The sequence below is a fragment of the Microchirus variegatus genome, assembly GCF_963457635.1.
Source record: "Microchirus variegatus genome assembly, chromosome: 6".
NCBI classification, from domain to species: Eukaryota; Metazoa; Chordata; class Actinopteri; order Pleuronectiformes; family Soleidae; genus Microchirus; species Microchirus variegatus.
In genome coordinates, this window is record NC_139807.1 from 18,494,461 (window position 1) to 18,515,954 (window position 21,494).

The window sequence follows — 21,494 nt, forward strand, 5'->3', positions numbered from 1 at the left end:
CTGTATATTGTGGCAGATATCAAATACATCAAGTGAAAATATCAGTAGACTGGTCACAGACAGCATTTGTTTTCTGCCAAAATGTCTTTATAAATCTAGACTCTCACAGTAGATACAGGGTTAGAGAAAGTACTTCATTCCTGGCAGCTGTGCTGTAACCGTAATATGGTGTGAATGGGTCTGAATGTGTCATAGAAATCACTGCTGCATTCAGCTGCTCTGTATGATCTGCATGTAATTGGGGTTGAAAGGCGAATGGCAAAACTGTAGTAAAGTCCTTTGAGTGGTCAAAGTGCTCAACCATATAAATCAGGGCTGAGCGATTTAAGTAAAATCCCTGATTAGGATTTTTCTGACTTGCACTACAACTGTGATTTAAAGAGGATAATGTCCCTAACGTGTTGTGTGCTCCATTGTTTAAATGACATTAAATGTAGAATAACCACAATTTGAAGGATTAGATTGCAATTTGCTCATTGTGGTGCTTCTAAAATAAATGAAACAATTTAACTATAAGCATGGCACCAACTTTCTTTATCTTAACCAAAGTGCTTTTGTTCATTCATTCATTCATTCATTCACTCATTCATTCATTCAAGAAAAACAAAGAAAAAAATTCACAGTGCCTCTTAACATAATCCGACCAGTGATTATGGTTACACACATAATCTAGGGGACGGGCTGAAGCAGGGAGATGGACTTGTGTAACAGATGATTCCACTTACTGTACATGTAAGTGTTCAAAGGAGGTATGCGTATGGTTTACCACAGAGCTAATTCAAAGAGATCAACCTGGACCTAAATTGACAGACGTTACAATCACTTAACCCTAACACAAGTTTCCAATGAATAAAACAAGAGCATTAACAGAATCACAACAGGGATAACACATTCTGTTTGATCAAAAATAAAATAAAATAAAAAAAAACAGGTATAAAACAAAGGAGAGGAGAAACTGACAAAAGACAAAATGGATGAGTGACCACAGAGGTTTATATGAGGAACAAACTCCCTCTGAGTCTGGCATGTGTGTGTGTGTGTGTGTGCGTGCATGAACATGTGTCTACGGATATATTTGCCATCGTCAATCTGCCTATTTTTCCAAGAGAAGCCCAGGGGCATTCTGGGGGGTCCCCATGAGTCTTGAGTGGCTTAGAGCTAAGCTCGAGTCCTCAGTGAGACAAAGAAAACACACACAAACACACACTTGTACTTTTGACTTTGAGTGGACATACGTTGACAATATGCATTCCCCGGCCCCATTATCCTAAACTCATTCATCTCAACTAAGTGCCTCGCCCCACCCCTTACCTGCTGAACCTAAACCAAATTCCAAATTTAAATCTTAAACCCAAAAAGCCTTTGCCCTTTATTAGCCCGTGGCCAATGTCGTCAGTGAGTCTTTGATACACATTCTCATGCACACACCCATGGTCCCGCCATCGCTGAGCACATGTGCAAACCTCTTGACACAAACTTTGACGATTAATGCTCTCATCTCGAAGTGTGCCCATAGAATCTTGCACACACTACAATATAAAGTCAAAGAATGGACACACAGCTGGCATTCATGGCTACGTTTTTGCCCACTGAGGCTCAGTCTGTCCACACACACACACACACAAAGACTCAATATCACATGGATGAAATCACACACATATACACATATCACAAAAAAATCAGTTTTGAAAAATCTGACCATCTTCCCATTATCATCTGAATAATGCCTTTGTGTTTGCAGCATATTAGGCCGTGCTAGAGCAGGACTGCACGATATATTTTGAACGCTGCGTTTTAATTGGACTGATCCTCCTAATTTAATTGTGTTAGTAATCATCTCTGACCTTCAGCTCTGCTGGCTCCAAATCTTAGACTGGAAGATGTGGAAATTTGGCAAGCAACAGAGTGAAAGTAGAGAAAAGATTTTGGTGGTGCTCAAAAAGTCTGCATTATTGTGTGGGAAGAAGAGCAATCGCAAGGAAGTAAGTAAAAAGAAATACAGGAACAAACTATTCATTAAAAATGCCAAGATCGAGATAAATGACAGTTTGATATACAATGTCATTCAGGAAAAAAATACAATGGGAGGAAAAGGAAAGTACAGGAAAGAGGGCAAAGAGTGAGAGCTGAGGAGGCACAACGCCTGAGAGGATGGGAGTCATAAGACTGACCTGAAGGAGGGAGAACTGCAGCAAAAGCAGCATCCATTCATCCATACATCCTGCTAGTCTTTTGAGAGTCAGTGGCACTGGAGCCAGCTGACATTTGAATCTTTTAAATCTAATCTAAACATTACATACAGGTCATTGCATTTGTACGTGTTGTTTTTCTTCAGAAGCACAGTATTAATGACAGCATTAAAGACATGACTGCAGAGGGGGCCACTCCTAAAGTTAGTCTTAGTTCAGAATCTGGGATTCATTTGTCATTTGTTTCTTTGTATTCTCTCTCGAACTCTAGTTTCATTGTCATCAACATAACAAATATTTTTTTATTTTGGCACATTAAGGAATACACTTCAAGTAATGTGTACAGGATTAACAAAGGAAGGCAATATGTGAATCTACAAGTACAAAAGAAAATACTGCTAACATTAAACTAAAGTAAGCAAGCTATCTTCATTTAATCCTAGTCTGAATAAACTTAATTAAACTTTATTATTATATTTTCTGTATGTTTGGTTCAGCTCTGGGGTTATTTTAGTGTGGACATTGCCAGATGTTCCAATTATTTTGTCCAGCATGAGATAACAGGATCATGTCTGCATGCAGATTAAATATGCAAATACCCATGCTAAGGCTCACACAATGCTGTTTTTTTTTAAATAGGGAAGAGACAAAGGTGGAGCAGTTCAATGAAAATACCAGCGTAGTTAATGCTCCGCTGCCTCTCAATACACCGATGTGCGCGTTTCCAGCCCCATTTAAAAATGTTAAATTTCTTCTGCCTGGGCTCATCTGCCTCTTCCCTGGAGTTCAGTGGACTCAGCAAGGGACAAACACATTCCTATCTACATGGTATAAAAAACAGTGAGGAGTAAATATACTTAGTGTCTGTTCCTTATTGTCAGGAGAGAATTTGTGGCAGAATTTACAGCTATCAGAGATCTGCAGGAGACCATCACCATAAGCTGCAGGTCATGAATTCTACAAACTGCAAAGTGACACTTCAGCACAGTGACAGCAAACAACAAAACAGGGCTTCAGTTTTCAGGAGGACGGTGGATCCAGCACATCTGCTCTGTGTTGGAACATTTTGTGAAGTGGATGAATGAAAAAATATCATGTGCACTTTTTGTTTTTTCCTGTCAGTTGCATATTCACACAAACTGTTATGGTTTGTAGTTTGTAACGCATAAGTACAATGCGTTCCATTGATAGATAGATAGATAGATAGATAGATAGATAGATAGATAGATAGATAGATAGATAGATAGATAGATAGATAGATAGATAGACCTACCGCTCAGCTGTGGTGATGTGTTCAATGCCAAAAGTTTTCTTATCAATAATCCTTCAGAGTTCCGCCAATTGGCCTGTTGCTGTTTAATATTATTATTACGATTATTATTGATCTTGGTTTTTTTTTTCTTGTTGTTCTATTATTATGATTATTTTTTTTACTGTGAATAAGAGTAAAACTGCTCCGCGCCCTGGTCCCGCTGCGCTCTGACGCACAGACACACAGGGCAGGCTCTTATAAACACCAGCCCGGAGGCTGCTGGAGCAGCCAATCACGTCTCAGACACATCTTTCCCTCTCCGCGGCCGAGAATCAACTTTAAAATCCTGCCTTTTTGCGTCTCATCCCGGCGATGACGTGTTGCCCTACACATGGGATGCTGACGCTGTCATATGAATAGCGCAGCCTCAGGGCTCACTCGCCAGTTACGTGGATCCGATTCAGATTTTAAAGATTCAACATTAAATAAGTTTATTTATGATTGGAGAAATTATTTATTTTAGCGCACACATTGTTAATGGGACTCTGGATGAGTTTAGATTGTGTTACAAGTGTGAGCCCAGATAATGATGTTCATTTTGTGTTGTATGTGTTAATGCTGTTGTTGGTTGTGTTGTTGGTTTTCACTACTGGTGTTACACACCAGTAGTGAAAACCAACAAATCTGGTGCAGTTTATGAGGCAAAGGTTGTGCAAAACCCATATAATCCCATATAAATATTAGTTCATTAGTTATATTAATTAACTGCTGCAACTTAGAATTGCAGAAACCATCCTTGTTACACACCAGTAGTGAAAACCAACAAATCTGGTGCAGTTTATGAGGCAAGGGTGTGCAAAACTAAGATTCCATAATCATTCCTCCTCTAATGCTTAAGATACAAATACACTGCATTTTTAACTAATTGATTATATATATGCACAACAACTGCCTTTGTTAAAGTGTGATTAAATGCAAATGTCATCCAACATCTTTATCTTTGATAAACTCAAACAACATTCTCAGTTAAGGCTTAACAATGTTACCCACAACAAACTCAGCCTCTTCTTTAATTTCATTGGACTCATGAGCCGAGCTGCTGCTGGGAGACAAAGATGGCCTTGATCTGACTAGGCTTCTCTGTCACTCCTCGTCAACGTTTAACATGCATTAGCATGGATCGTGTCTCTGTACATTGAATTCAACACAATGCCAACACTTTGTTGGCAAATAAGGGAAACACTTGTCCTTTTTTTTTTTTTTACTGAAAATTGTATTGTAAAAATTGTAATTTCCATCAGTCCTGCAAGTGGCAGACCTCACACATACAATAGATTATGTACAGCATATTATGATTATAAACAATACATTTTAACAAAAGTTGGGACTCCACATAAAACCTAACCTAAAGTGCCACAAAGGCAGAATATTTTGTTTAAAGGTGCATTATGTAATAAATCTAAAGCAACTGGCCATCAAATCCTGCTAATATGTCAGAGACTCAGGAATAATGTTCATATAACAAACTGAACTCCAACAACAACAGTACAGACAAAATATTTGCATTAAAAATAATATTTTGCAGACTGCAAATCATGTTTATGTTTTGAAATCATGTTTTGGCATGTGGCGCCACCTACCGCCGTCTACCAATCATTGCAGTCAGTAGAGTCTCAGCTGCCGAGAAACCACGGGTTGCCAGTTATGTCAGAAAACAGAACATAAAAGACCTTGGTATTTTGAATTTGAATAGTAACCGTTTTTGGCCACATTCTTACATATGGCACCTTTAAAACTGAGATGTAGAATATAATCCCATATAAATATTAGTTCATTAGTTATATTAATTAACTGCTGCAACTTAGAATTGCAGAAACCATCCTTGTTTCACACCAGTAGTGAAAACCAACAAATCTGGTGCAGGAGCACCTGGGAGCCTTGCTCGAGGGCATACTATCCTTTGGCCTGTCCCATGATTGAACCAGTGACCCCCGTTTACGAGACAGATTTTCTTTCCTCTTGGCCATGGGCTTGTGTCTCTCTGTTAGTTGTGTAACTGTCCAATAGGTTGCTTGATAGATATATTGCTAAAACATCATCATTAATGGTTTTCCTACTGTTTAACTTTATGTCATATTCAATCAGAAGAAGTGATGACAACTTTGATTTCAGCTTCCTTAACTTAATGTGTTTCTGACAGTAAACAGAATATCTTTGGTTGGTGGACAAAAAACAAACAAATGTTTTAGGCTATTGACATTCAGTTTTGGGGGGAAATAACAGGTAAAAGTCATTTGCAGACTGTTAATTAATCGTTCCACAAACAACATAACAGATTACAGTGATCAATACAAGTGTTTATTGTTCGTTCAGTAATAATAGTAAAGGGAAACAACTCAAGATGTTTAAATATCGGTGCTCGTGATACACACATGCATATGTGCAAACAAAGACACCAATCATGCATTCCTCACTCCACAAACCATCACCGTCACCACTGCTATTAACGCACACGCACAGACAAAGGGCCTTTCTGTGGTCTGTTGTTTCCTCTGCCACTCTATTCTGGGACAAAACTATTCCTGGTGCTTCATTTATGTCATTAGCACAGACTCATATCTGTGAATAGTCATTTGGCATTATCACAATTATACACATGATTATATGAATTATCCCCTCTAACTGCCTACTTAGTGTGTGTGAAAACAAGAGAGAGAGAGAGAGAGAGAGAGAGAGAGAGAGGGCTGGAGGAGGATTGGGGAGAGGACTATTGCCCTACTTGTCCTTGACAGAGAGACACAGTTGCTTCATCCTGATATGCAAGTACTCCTCATCCTCCTTCACAGGAACGAAGCTAATTTTGAACTAAACAGTATGTTCCTGATTGTTGTTTCTGATTCAGTGTGGACACGATGGAAAAGGTTCATTTCCAAAAACCAAATAAAGCAGCGGGATGACAACAAGAGACAAGTTGTTCTCTTCGGTTCATGACTCCACTGAGCTCATCGCTGATGAACAAAGCGGAGCTCCATCATCAGACTGATGTCCAGAGGGATGAACATGACAAACATATGCTTTAGTCTGACCATGCGGCTCTTTGAGGCATTCAGATGTTGTCCTTCAGCTCAGAAAGATTCTCTGGGTGCCTCACGTCATAAGGACTTTAATCACAGAGGCTCAAACCAAATGACACAACTGACACGTTGGATGTTACATGAATGAGAGATAACCCTAAAGCTAATCACATCAAGTTCTGTCTGTTAAAATAACATATGATATGACTGCACCCCTTTTTTGCTTTGATTTTCATGTCTTCCTCAATTAAATTATAACATGGTCATCCATGCATTGTGAAAACATCTCTTAAGACGCTTAAGAATCCCTTTGAAACCCTTTGCCTGCAGAAGGTCAACAGACATCAAGCTAAAAACAAGATGTCATTTTTGCTAGAATCATTGAAATAGAACTATGTGCAGTAAATATTAGCAGGTGATGCTGATGTAATGATATGGAAAATTCAAAAGACGATTAATAGTTTGAAAGTCAGAATGACGAATCAAGGAGGACTTTAGCCCAAGGAGGAGACGGTTGAATTTTGTTAGTGAGCATTTGTTGACAATTGATAACCTTGTGAGATAGGGGATTTATTATTTTTATTACTATTTGACAATAAACTGCTTCCATTAGCTCATTAAATCAAACTCATAATCTATTTCTTACTGACCTTGAAACTCACAAGGGACGACATTTTATGATCCTCTCAATCTGCACTGTGACTCAAAAACAACACCACCCTTAAAACACACATGTTCGCACGCACACACGCACGCACCCGTGTTGCAACCTCACAGCTGTCCGGACCTTTTACTTGTATGACGGACCAAAGCCATGAAATTATAACGTGTGTGCCAGATTTATGTTTTGATGGTGATTTTCTGTGTCTTGTTCACAAACCTGAGGATGTCTGTGCATCTGTGCTCAATAATTCCGGGTGAACTCATGTAACCCTATAAAGAAATGGACTTGAATGTGGGTTCATGCACACTACTTTCCTCAACAGCTTGCAAACGGCCTGGCCAAACCTTTTGTCTGATGACAGCGCTTTTTTTCCCCCTGCTCTACCTCTCTCAGATCAGTATCCATCAAATCTTCCCGGCAGATGTAAATTAGGCACAGCCATTTTACTTTTCCACTGCCAGCTATTTCCACAACTGAGGATCCTCTGCTGGGAGGTGGAGCATGGTACCATTATTACTCGATTCTGTGTAATCTCAGACATAGTAGGAATTCTGTGTTGCCTATAACAGAGTTGGGAGTTTGGCACAGCTGTTTACAGCCCAATTGTCTTGCAGTTCACATGAGCAGTGATTGGGAAGCAGCCTCAAGAATTTTGCCAGTGTACATTTTTCCAAACATTATAAAAACTGTAGTCACCAGCTGTCATCTTGGTTTCTCTGGGTTTTTGTGTTTGGGTATTTCGACAATTTCCAAATGTTTGGGAGCCACTTATAATGTGAGGAAATGCATCTAACAGTATAAAGCTAATTTAGGTAAAAACAAACAAACAACATTGCAATCCCAGTGTATCGTTCACATCTCAATCCCTCGGTTTCATATTCTGCCTATTCTCCAGTGCCCAAACAAAACTGGATGTGGAGTTTAGAGTTGCATGATACCCATGGTACACCGCGGTGCCAAATTGTAATGGTTCCTACTATACTAGAAATTCTACATGACGGTACTACTGTGGATTACGATACTATCAGTGCAAGTTTCTGGGGATATGATAGGCTGTTTCTGCACGCTGGGTCCGCCCATGTGTTAGCTGATTGGCTGTTTGTGTGTTTCTGCATTTTGATATCATGACAACTCTAGTGGAGTTAAGACTCGACAGGGTCATTGCCACATCTGGCTACTAGAAGCTAAAGCAGCATGACATCCAGTCGTGGATGAACTAGACCATAGTGACTTAGAAAAAAGCAGGGTGGCAATGAAGCGTCTCTGGTGTTAACAGCTATGCAAAGCCCGTGTTGGTCCAATTCCACTTTATTGCATGTGGGCTGAAGTGTCAAGTCTCATTCAAATCAGGGCTAAAAACTTAGTTGTTTACTGCAACTTTCCCATCTAGTTATTGTGTTTTTGTATTGTTACAATTCCTATATCTCTATAATGTATTTTCTACCTCACTTTGAATTGCCTTGTGTATGAATTCTAGCATTTTTTCTCACAGATTAGCTGTGATCTGTTTAGTGTTCTTGGCTGCTCTTCCTCCCATGTCTTGGTTGGACCAGTAAGGTTTCTTTTTTTTAGGGGGGAGTGTATTCATAATTGTGTGTTGACATGTATATGTCTCTTTTTTTTGGGTCTGGAACATCTTTGTGCTTGAGAGGTAGAAATGCTGGTCAAACTTCAAAAGCCACACGTATGCCACTCCTTTCCAATACTGGATTTATTTTTCCAAGATCAAATAAGCTGATATTCACACCCACTTTATGCTGTAAAGTGCTGAGGAGTTAGGAAAGTACCAAGGTATAAAAAAGCTATTTTAGGTTTGGTGAACATCCTACTGCAAGACTATGGACCAATTCCAATTCCTATCTTAACCCTCAATCTTAACCCTCAAGCTCAACCCTTAATCTTAACTAACCCTCAAAACCAAGTGTTGAGGGTTATTTTGTCACTTAGAAATGGGACACCCCTTAAATGCAGATACGTCTTCAGACTGTAGGGAGCAGAATAACGCGAAAGCTGCGTCCAGTCTGTCAACTCCAAAAAAGAAGAAGAACACATTTACGGCACGATTATTTATTACGATCCGTTTGTCAGTCAAGTTATTAGGTTGTCAGTTAGTTATAAGATGATACTCATACAAATACCACAACCACAGACATGTTCAGCTGACAGTTACCACACACCATGGCTTATTGAAAAGTAAACGATAGCAAACGATCGCGTGTGCTCACCGGCCGGCTATTGACAAAAGATCGTTAAATAAAAATAAATGTTACGCAACAATGACGTAAATAATCCATAATATCGGCCTAAACTAAGATAATACAATGGTTTTCGATTGATAGGGTTTCTCTAGAGGAAACATTATTATAGTATGTACTAACTGAGCCCTGACTCCTAATGGATGTAGAACATGACATATGGACCGATCATTATGTGAAAAATGGAGGACCAATAAGATTAGCAGATGAGCGAAATAAAAGCTTGTCCAAGACAACACTAAAAACATAGTAAGAATTACGCCTATTTCTTGCATGCTATTTGAGAGTTTATTGTACTTGGCAGCAGACATAACCCCGAATACTTTAGGTTATACAAGTACTGGAGCACTAGGAGTTATCTTTCATGTACACCTGTAAGCATCCAGTGCTGTGACATGAGGGACTGATAAGGGGAAGTGATCTCATGACATTTTTTCTTTATTTCCTTTTCCCCTTTGAGACATGCAGGGCTGTGCAGGGGTGGGCCGTCTTTGACAGACTTGCTCTTAAGCAAGACACCATTCTGTCTAGCATATGGACACCAAACATACACACCCTTCACATCCCACTCCAAACTGTGAAAACTCCCACCCACCCTGGCTGCTTACCCTGGGAACAGGAACAGTGACTTCCAGCTGACATCAACAACTGGGGGACCTGGTGAACATATCAGGTTTATTATTGGCTGAGCAGAGTTTGCAAGGAGCACAATGTCAGTGTCAGGCCAGAGGCAGCTTTTTTCCCTGTTTACTAACAATATGAAGAAAAAAGACCACTAGTGCCAGAGTCAGGATAGGTGGATACTTCCTCTCTGCTGGGGCCTTATACAGGAAACAACTGACACACAAAGATAGCAGTATAGAAAAAGATAAATTGAAAGAAGTGTTGTGTTTGCAGTTGTTTATCATTTGAATTGAACTAATAACTCAAATCATGTCCTTCCTTGGATGTAGGACCATTCATTGTGACAATAACTGGTGACTATTTTATTCTATTCTATTCAGAGGTCGATCAGGTTTGCTGACAAAGTGTAATAATCTGACAAAGTGAGACAGGCACTGGTAGAAAAAGAGAAGATTTAAACACACAAATGCAACATATACATAAAGTATTGAGATACTATTTTATAATGCTTTTCCATGAGACTGAGCAAGAGGCTGTGGGGCGTGTTCTATCTGTCTTTTATTTCTTTGTCAACATCTGCTATGTTTGTGTGTGTGTCTACTAGGTATTCCTTATGTTGTGGGGCCCTAAATCTGTTTACACAGTCACTTTAAGGGGCCTTAAAGTAGACAAAGTATACCCTATTTCTCCAAGTTAACCTAGTTCCCTGGTGTCCTAATGAACATGTCTGTGACATGCTTTGGTCAAAATACTTCAAGGATGAAGCACCACAGCAGTTCAGTCATCCTGCCAAAACAGCCCTGTTCAGAACGCTGTGAACAGGGCTGTTAGCATTTTGGAAAAGCGATCATTTGTCTACTCTAGCCGGAACATTGCCGTCATATATAAAATGTATCCGCTGCACACGTAAATCCTCTGAGGCTGGAAGTTTGTGTAGAACTCTGTGCTGCACTGTGCACCCCCTTGATTAGTAGATTTTTAGACGAAATTTCAGGGTTTTAGTCAACCAAGAGTTTCTTTGGTTGATTACAGGCCTACTGTGCAGCCAAGAATAGAACACTTCCCGTACTTCCGCTCTTCCGGATGCTGTTGCCCTCGCCTGAACTCTCGCGTTTTTTAGGGACGGAGCTCCGCAAGACAACAATTCCAGGAATTTGTCATTGTGACGTAGCAATGAACGCGGAATTTAACGTCGCATGTTTTATCTCCTGCACTTAGACTGAGGTGGACCACAAAATCATGAGTGAGTCATCTTTCTTAACACTTTGCCTATTCATAGGGCCTCCAGAGTCCCAAATATAAGTATTAAAAGGTTGATTTTGCATGATATGTCTCCTGAAAACAAAAATCAAGTCCCCATAATACATTTACATCAGGTAAAGTCATGTTTTAAAGTTAGGCAGAGGTTAGGGTTAATTAAGGTTAGCATCTCGCAAAACACAGACTCAAGTGACAATCTGACAAAGACACACTTTGGGAAGGGCAGGCTTAAGTAGGGAGGAAGGTGAGTGGAGAACAGAAATCTGGTGTGGTAAATCAGACGCAGGTGAACAGGCTGAGGCTCATCAAAGGAACAGGGAAGGGAGGGGGAGTGAGCAGATACAGCAGGTAAGTGGGAGAAACACAAACACACACAGGACGGAGAACAACAAAGTAAAGCAGAGAGAAACACAAAAGGAGACAAACAAGTCACAAGCAGCAACAATCCTCCATTTCCGCTACCAAACTGGTATGCTGGAAGAATCTCAGTGCTGACTGGCTTTTGTCACATCATGTAACACTAATAGTTATATAGTGAAAGGAATCCAACAAATTGTATTGACCAGTTCAATATTAGTATCTGCTCACATTTTTGTCTGTAATCGCCTTGCAAGATACAAATGTGTCATGATCTGTTTGAAATCACAATTTCATTCCTATTTTCTTCATATCTTGTAAATATCTGAGAACAAAGTTTGACCTTGTGCGGCCATTTTGGCTGGTTGTTACACCTCTAAGGGGCTTTCCTGAGGGTTAAGACCTGCTTTTAGGGTTAGGGTTGTGTGTAAGGAGTTCACATATCCACTGTGACCACTGCACTGTCTACAGTGCTCTTGCATACCACAAGCAAATAATGGGTCACTTATATAACAGAGGAGCTCACTCTCTCATAATGAAGCACCATGTGTCCCACATAATGTAATTGGGAGCATGTAATTTCGTAATTCTGCGTAATTTCACATTCAATTAAAAGCTCTCAAACAGCTTTTTTAATATGTTCCTGTGTTTTCCTGTGTTGTTCCCAGAGCTACCTGGTGGGATTTCAGGTCAGCAAAGTCACTGGAAAACACACAGTCTGTTTCACTCACCTCTTGACCTTCAGTTCAGCATCCAATCAGAATTGATGTTGGAGCTTTAGTTTGCCTTGTAAAACTAGAGTCACACACTTGAGCCTTCTACAGCGTCATATAATGACCCATTCCGTCATGCCAGTAGTGTTTATCTTCATCGTTTCAAATCCTTTGGAGCATTAAGGACTCCGCCCTGTCACTCCAGAGAACATGATGACTTTTATTTTAGTTTGGTGGAGTAGAGTGACCAAAACATGTAGCTGTTACTTTCTCATAAACATGTGAAATGCACATCCAAACATTTACAACTGTGCAAACTGTCTGTTTGAGACAGATTTTCACTGCTACATCCTGGTCCTATTATACAACTGTGGCTAATACAGCATGTAAATGGATATAATGGATGATGGTTAGCCAAGACATCAGTGTGTCTGTCACTCTGGCTGTGCATGGAAGCGTGTGCTGCACCAGGTTCCAACCCTCACTGATTACATATCAACTACCAGTGAAAGATACCAGGTTTCAGTGTTGATTTGATCAATAATGGCAGCAGAGTAAAGCCCAATTTATACTTCTGCGTAAAGCCCAATTTATACTCCTGCGTAAAGTGCTCTGCGTAGCTACGCAGAGTCCTCTGCGTCGACGCAGAACCTGTCGAAGAGCCTCTGCGTCGTCTCCGGGTGCACGGAATATTTTTTAAGTGTCCGTCACTCCGTCAAGGGACTACGGAGACGGCAAGAGCTGCGATTGGTCCTCAGGACAGGCCGAGCTAAGCTGCTCTGTGCCGGCTCTCAGTGCGCTCCGGGCGTCCTGACAGAGGCGGAGCTGATCCCCGCCGATAACGCCGCTGCCGAACTATAAATACGTCATATCTTAACACACACAGCACATGTTTAGACTCTAAATGGCCAATTTCTCGCCTCAAATTATCTTAAAACTGCGTTCCGTGACACAGAAAAGTGAGAAACGGCCACTTTTTCAACAACAACAGTCTTTCTCTCTCTTTCTTTCTCGGACGCCATTGCTCACTGTAGCCAGAAGCACAACAACCTTGCGCAGCGACCCCTACTGATCGGGCGGGAAATTGCAGCGAGTGTCCGTCACCACGACGCAGAAGTATAAATGCTCGAGGCGTCTCCGTGGTGACGCAGACGGATAACGCATACGCAGTCGGAGAAGTATAATGTGGCCTTAAAGTGCTCTGCGTAGGCTACGTAGAGACTCTGCGTCGACGCAGAGACTGTCGAAGAGCCTCTGCGTAGTCTCCGTCTGCACGAAATATTTTTTAAGTGTCCGTCACTCCGTCAAGGGACTACGGAGACGGCAAGAGCTGCGATAGGCCGAGCTAAGCTGCTCTGTGCCGGCTCTCAGTGCGCTCCGGGCGTCCTGACAGGCAGAGCTGATCCCCGCCGATAACGCCGCTGCCGAACTATAAATACGTCATATCTTAACACACACAGCACATGTTTAGACTCTAAATGGCCAATTTCTCGCCTCAAATTATCTTAAAACTGCGTTCCGTGACACAGAAAAGTGAGAAACGGCCACTTTTTCAACAACAACAGTCTTTCTCTCTCTTTCTTTCTCGGACGCCATTGCTCACTGTAGCCAGAAGCACAACAACCTTGCGTAGCGACCCCTACTGATCGGGCGGGAAATTGCAGCGAGTGTCCGTCACGACGACGCAGAAGTATAAATGCTCGAGGCGTCTCCGTGGTGACGCAGACGGATAACGCATACGCAGTCGGAGAAGTATAATGTGGCCTTAAGAGACACCAAGTTCACCTAATTAAAGGACGTGAGTGCTGCATCGATGGCCTGTATTCAGGGTCGGTGAGGGGCACATACGGGACCATCAGGGGCCAGCATCCTGGGCCCTTTTCAGTCAACTTCAAACTCGAGCAAAGGCTTCCTGTACTCTTGATGGGGATCACAAGCGGTCCATTGTGTGCAGCTGAGTGAGTGATTGTATGTTATGGTGGAAGTGGAGGGTCGAGGACTGAGAAGACTGTGACCAGGTGTCATGTGATGGCTGGAAGTGAACACAATTGCTACTTGAAGAAGAACGTAAACAGCATTGACCTCTGTTGGTATTCTGTTTGCATCCAAACCGCTGCAGTGACCCCTCACTCAATCACGTCACACACGTGAGCCTTCTACAGCGTCACATAATGACCCATTCCTTCAAGCTTGTAGTGCTTATCTTTGAATCAAATCCTTTGGAGCATGGACTCCACCCTGTCACTCCAGAGAACATGATGACCTTTATTTTAGTTTGATGGAGTATTAGTGACCAAAAGATGTACAGTAGCTGTTGTTTTCTCATAAACATGTGGGTACATGTCTGAAATTACTTTACATACATACGATAGTCTACATTTATTATGAAAGGTTGTAATATTTAATACATGAGTTTGGATTTAATTATCAGCAGAAATGAGTGTTCCAGTGAGACACTAAAACAATATGAATGGGTAATATTCACTGATGCCATGACTGCTGTAAACATAAAGGGGAATGGGAGCTGTGTTTTTGAGTGTGATTTAATGTATGGGAATTGTACCGTGTTATTTTACATTATTCTGGGCTTTCAAGGATATTGAGGAAAATGTAAAATACACAATGTATTTATATACATGGTAACACTTTAGATTAGGGAACTTATATTCACCATTTACTAGGTGCTTTCCAACATAAGTAGCATACTAACCCCTAGTACGTATTAAAACCTTATTCTACATAACCTAATTCTACCTCTGTTACGACATGAATTAAGATTTTTCCTACATAAGGGGTTATTTATTAGGTGCTTATTATTTTCTAATCATAATATACTTCTTATATGCATGTTAGTAAGCACCTAGTTAATGGTGAATACAGTCCTGTGCAGAAGTCTGGGTCGTTTGAGTTGTTTTAGCAATGCTCTAACGACAATAGAGGATCATTCTTTCTATTTCACTTAACATGAACACATCCAGAAAATATGGATGCAGTTTTTTGTTGTTAAAAAAAAAAAAAATCTTCTACAGGTGTCAAATATTTAGTAGTACTTGAACAATAACACAGCTCTGTTAATGCTGGCGTGGAACCTTAATGAATGTTACTCGTATTTCCTGTGTTTGTTCTACTATTTTATTTAAAGAAATATCTGCCGTAAAAAACGAAAATAATTGTCAAAGGATCTGCAAGAAAAGGTAGTTGAACTCTTTATAAAATAGGAAAGGGATATAATAAAATATCAAAGGAATTGGGAATGCCATTCAGCAGTGTTCAAACTCTAATTAAGAATGGGAAAATGAGGGGTTCTGTTGAAACCAAACCACGGTCAGGTAGACCAGCAAAGATTTCAGCCACAACTGCCAGGAAAATTGTTCGAGATGCAAAGAAAAACCCACAAATAAATTCAGGTGAAATACAGGACTCTCTGAAAAAAACTGTTGTGTGGCTGTTTCAAGATGCAAAATAAGGAGGCACTTGCACAAAGATGGGCTGCATGGTCGAGTTGCCAGAAGAAAGCCATTACTACACAAATGCCACAAAGTATCCCACTTACAATACACCAAACAGCAAAGAGACAAGCCACAAACCTTCTGGCACAAAGTCGTTTGGAGTGATAAGACCAAATTTTAAGTTTTTGACCACAACCATAAACATTACATTTGGAGAGGAGTCAACAAGGCCTATGATGAAAGGTGCATCATTCCTCCTGGGTGCTGGATCGCTGATGTTTTGGGGAGGTGTGAGCTACAAAGGCACAGGAAATTTGAATTGATGGCAAGATGAATGCAGTAAGTTATCAAAAAATACTGGAGGAAAATTTGCACTCATCAGCCCAGAGGCTGCCCATGGGACGTACTTGGACATTCCAACATAACAATGATCCAAAACACCAAGGCCAAGTCGACTTGTCATTGACTACAGCAAAATAAAGTGAAGGTGCTAGAGTGGCCATCTCAGTCTCCCGACCTCAACATCACTGAGCCACTCTGGAGAGACCTCAAACATGCAGTTCATGCAAGACAGCAAGACAATTTACAGGAGGCTTTTTGCCAGGAAGAATGGGCAGCTTTACCATCTGAGAAGATAAAGAGACTCATCCACAACTACCACAAAGACTTCAAGCTGTCATTGATGTTAAAGGGGCCAATACAAGCTATTAAGAACTGGGGTATGTAAACTTTTGATCAGGATCATTTGGAAAGTTTGTGTTGTAATTGGGGGAGATCCTGCCCCAAGTGCAGGAGTTTAAGTATCTCGGGGTCTTGTTCACGAGTGACGGAAAAATGGAGCGAGAGATCGACTGACGGATTGGTGCGGCGTCTGCAGTAATGCAGACTGCACCGGTCTGTCTTGGTGAAGAAGGAGCTGAGCCAAAAGGCGTAGCTCTCAATTTACTGGTCGATCTACGCTCCTATCCTCACCTATAGTCACGAGCTGTGGGTAGTGACCGAAAGAACGAGATCGCGGATACAAGTGGCCGAAATGGGTTTCCTCTGCAGGGTGTCTGGGCTCTCCCTTAGAGATAGGGAGAGAAGCTCGGTCATCCGGGAGAGGCTCAGAGTAGAACTGCTGCTCCTCAGAGAAAAGCCAGATGAGGTGAAAAATGGCCAAGAAATCGAAAATTCTGCCAGGGTATGTAAATTTATGAGCATAACTGTAAGACCAGCTTTAAGTCGCATCACTTATGATCACAGAATTTTACAGACAGAAAAAAACAACAGAGCTGGACTTGAAACCCTTGAAACTCGGATTCTGTTAGGGCACTCAATGTTCTGGCTCTGTGAGAGTGGTGGAAAATCAACTCACTGCAGTCAGGTGTGTGTGGCACTATTGTGGGGAGTGTTCACATACCCTGAGTCTCCAGTGCTTTGTGCTGACTCATGGTCTCACCTTCAGAGGTAGTGAGAAGTTCTCCCTGTGGCTTCTTAAGTTGTTGGTGTATCTATCAACACCAAGTCAGAACTTTGTGTGTGTTTGATGTCTATTGCATGTTTCCCAGTGCATAACTTGTGATGCTGGAGAGTTTGCAGTGACTTCACCCTTTTGGGTTATCAAAGGTCTCCTGGGCAGCCTTTGCCTTTTGTTTCGACAATTCTGGTTTTGAGTCAGCTGCTTGGCAGCGGTGGTTTAGTTAATCATTTTAGTGCATTATTTCATTTAGGAAACCTTAGTGGTTCTATACAGTTTTGTTTCCTGACAGATTCAGAGTAAAAACTAGGCTGAAACATTGTGAACACGAGTATTTCAGCTTTTCTCCTCTTACCTGTTAGCAAGTCCTGTACTCTTTCTACAAGGTGAAATAAAATAGATTAAAATGTGAATGCACATTAATGCGCATACACCTATAAGGACATACAAACTAAATATTTCAAAATGAAAAAAAAAAAAACAATAATCCTGCAAACACCGAAAAAAAACAAACCGTAAAATGATATTTAACAACACAATACAACTAGTCACGTTGCAATTATTCAAGCTCAGTAATAACAATATTATTGGGCTTGACAAATTCAAATGGACCATAAAATTAATTATTATGCTATGTTTCCTTTAATTCCAGGAAATCCAGCTTATTTAAAGGTACAATATGTAGTATTTATGGGTTTATATAACCCAAAATCCACTTTTTTATACATATTATGTGCTCCTGCATTGTCTAGTCGCTGTATAATAGTTTTTGTTTCATTTTCGTAGTGTTTCAAAAAGTCATGTTAAATAACATGACCGCGGACCGCGGTTGCATAGCCACTGTTAGCAGCGAGACGCCATGTTTCTACCGGAGCCTGTAAGGACAAACGCGAGAGAACAAAACAAGCGTCTCTTTACTTGTAGCGGAAGTCCCGTCTCCTCTCTCTCCGCTTCGTCTGCTACGGCCGCGGTAGCTCGCCCTCTCCCTCACCTCACGAACCTCATCTGCTGACACGGAGAAAGACGACGAGGACGACATTTGACCAGCTGCGGATACCGTAGCGCTCAGGGAAGGGAGGGGGTGAGCAGAGCAGCAGGTCTTTGTTGTAAATTTCAGCCTCTCCTCTAGATGGCACTATAAACTACTTATTTCCCCTTTAACTGATCATCTACACTTATGAAGCACAGCAGTGCTGAATCACTGCTCATCTGTGAGTGAGGTTTTACAGTCAGTCCCAGCTTTAACATCTATTCTTTTCAAATGTCTTCAAAAATACTGTTATTTATTTCACACTATTAATTTCTTCAATTTCACTGTATTTTTCTCTACTTTATAGTTGTTCTTGTTATGGTTTTAATGCCACAGAGATAGAGTTTATTCATATTCAACATAAATTTAAAAAAATACCAGCAGTGTCCTGAACACCTGGTTCCACATTAGAATAACTGTATATGAAGGTGATGTTGTTGTTTTTTATTTTCTCTCTGTGCAGGAAGAAAAGAAGGTGACAAATAGATGAGAAACAATGGAATATGCACTGTTTAGTTAAAACAATCTGAACTGATTACAAACCAAGTTCCCTTTCCATGTGGGCCGTACCTCTGTGAAAATGTCACTTCTCTAGTTATAAGAAACACCTTTAATGGTGAAGGTTGGACACATCCTCAGTGATAAACACAGGGTCATCGTGTGACAGGGCTTTCTCTGCTGCCTCACTGATGGTTTTGGTGGCTTTCCTCTCCTGTAACCCCCTGATGCCAAGGAGCCTGTGTGTCCGGTGCAGACTCTGCCCTGGAGATCCACTGCAGCGAGCCCTCCAACCATTCAGCCTGCAGGCCTCTACCAGCTCAAGTTTGCCTTCTTCCACTCGTAGGCCACCTCAATGCGGTCTTCTCAGGGGACTGTTAGTTCCACCAGCACCACTTGCTTTGAACTCTCAGATGTTAAGACCATGTCTGGTCCGAGTGTTGTGCTTGTGATGTGCTCTGGGAACTTCAACTGCCTCCCAAGGTCCACCTTCAGCTCAGTTGGGATCTTTCGCTGTGAGTGAGGTTTCTCTCCATCCCTGATGAATGCGATGTTCGGCCTTCCTGGGGGCTGGTATCTACTCTGCTGGATTCCAGTGCAGATGACGTCAGCTACTGCCTTCCGTACCTGGTCATGGCGCCATCTGTACCTCCCCTCTCCCAGGGCTTTTGAGCAGCAGCTTAAGATGTGCTCCAGAGATCCTCTTGCAGGGCACAGTGGACATGCTGGTGTTTCTGCCAGCCTCCCTCTAAGTTTATCCATCCATCCACTGTCTACCACTTTATCCTCCACATGAGGGTCGTGGGGCTGCTGGTGCCAATCCCAGCTGACATATCACAGGACAAACATACAGTCGCGTGGGAGCAAACCAGAAAAACCATGCACAAACGGGGGAAGAACAAACCCACAACCTTCTTGCTGTGAGGCAACAGTGTTAGCCACATGATCCACTGTGTGGGCCCCCAACCCAGTTATAATGGGACCAAAAGAGCTTTCAAACAGCTCAATACATCTTATTGCAAGGAGTAAAAATTGTGTAAGAGACTGGAAAAGTGGATCATTTAACTACGCTGTTATAAAAAAATGACCCAGTTTTATTCCACATCATCAATAGCCGCACTTCTCTCTGTTCAGTTTGCACATACACCACTTCAGTAAACCTCTAAATCCGTCAAGACGTCAAAGCTGCTGCTTCTTTTGCCGCTGAACAGAAGAGTTTTCTATTTGGACAATTTTATTCCCAAACTGTTTCTGCCAAACAATCACCTCTCAATGTTCCACTCCTCCTCCTACTTTGGCTCTAGTCCACAGCTGTGAACCCCCCATGACTAAGAATAAACTAATTCAGATAACACTGTGCGAGCGGCTGAATTGTAAAGTAAATTAGCAAACCCTCATGAGTTTTTACTTCTTAACATCTACTCGTCAATGAGTGTCTGGGCTTTGTGTTCAGACTCAATTAACTGGATTTGGAATTGAGAGTTTCTGTGTTAACATTTTTGCATCAACTCTCCAGAGAAGACTTGTTCATTTCATTCATAAAGAAGAAAAGCTTTAGTAAGCTGTGTCTCTGGCACAAGCAGATAATGACTACTAAACGGCTGCTGTTATGAACAGTTGCATTGTAACCACAGGAGGATGCTCATTATCAGTTTTAATTCAATTGAAATACCGCATCTGTGTTCTAAAGAAATACTATAAGTGAGTATGCAGACAGGGATAAATATGAGCAGGAGATGGGATTTGTGTGTGCATGTGTGTGTGTGTGTGTGTGTGTGTGTGTGTGTGTGTGTGTGTGCAGAGAATAACATATAGCATATGACTAGGTTTGACAGTGGTCTCTTTCTTTAACCACCAGAACATAAACACATTTTTTTCACATACAGAACAAAATTCTAAACAAAACAAGCATTCATTTGAGAGTTGTATAATTTTAAATTCAAGTTGTCCAGTTCCTATGTTGTTCGGTGAAAAACAGCACTTTTTTTTTTTTACAAAAGCCAGAAGGGTTGATATGATTTGGGGAAGGGATGGGTTGATAACATTTTAAAAGTTAGTCAAACTGAGGAGCCTTTCTCTGTGTGTGCGTCACAGCGCGGCCAAAAATACACTGATGGTCAAAATAATTTAATTATGATACGTAGTGACTGTCGTGGGGCCTGCTGCACAGTTCACAAGCTTTCTGTTAGAGCAGCAACAGCGGATTTAAGTGAGAAGTGGGCCCTGGTTTTTCGGGTGAGTAAGTTCAGGGTTAAAGCTACAGGGAGTTGATATGTTTGGTACCACATGATGTGAAACAGTGGTCAGCCTGAGGGGAGCAGTCTGTTATTAATGTGTAATGAATGACTGACTGACACATGTCTCAGTAACAGCTTGACAGCCTCACTTTCATCCAACCTGACCTCAACAACAACTTCAACCCCCAGCTTCACCTCTCACCCCCTGCACTGGAAGTTAAGAAAAGGCAATCTGTGTGTGGCTACATACAAAGTGTCACATGTGCTGTACACTACACCACTTTGTGTATGATATTATTGCACACATTTTAGAGAACTAATACGGTGAGAAAGTGGAGCTCCAGGAAGCATGTGATGAGATGTCAGTAAACTGCACATGGCAAAATAAAGTCCCAGACAGATCAGGATACCATATAGAGCAGACAGAAGATCT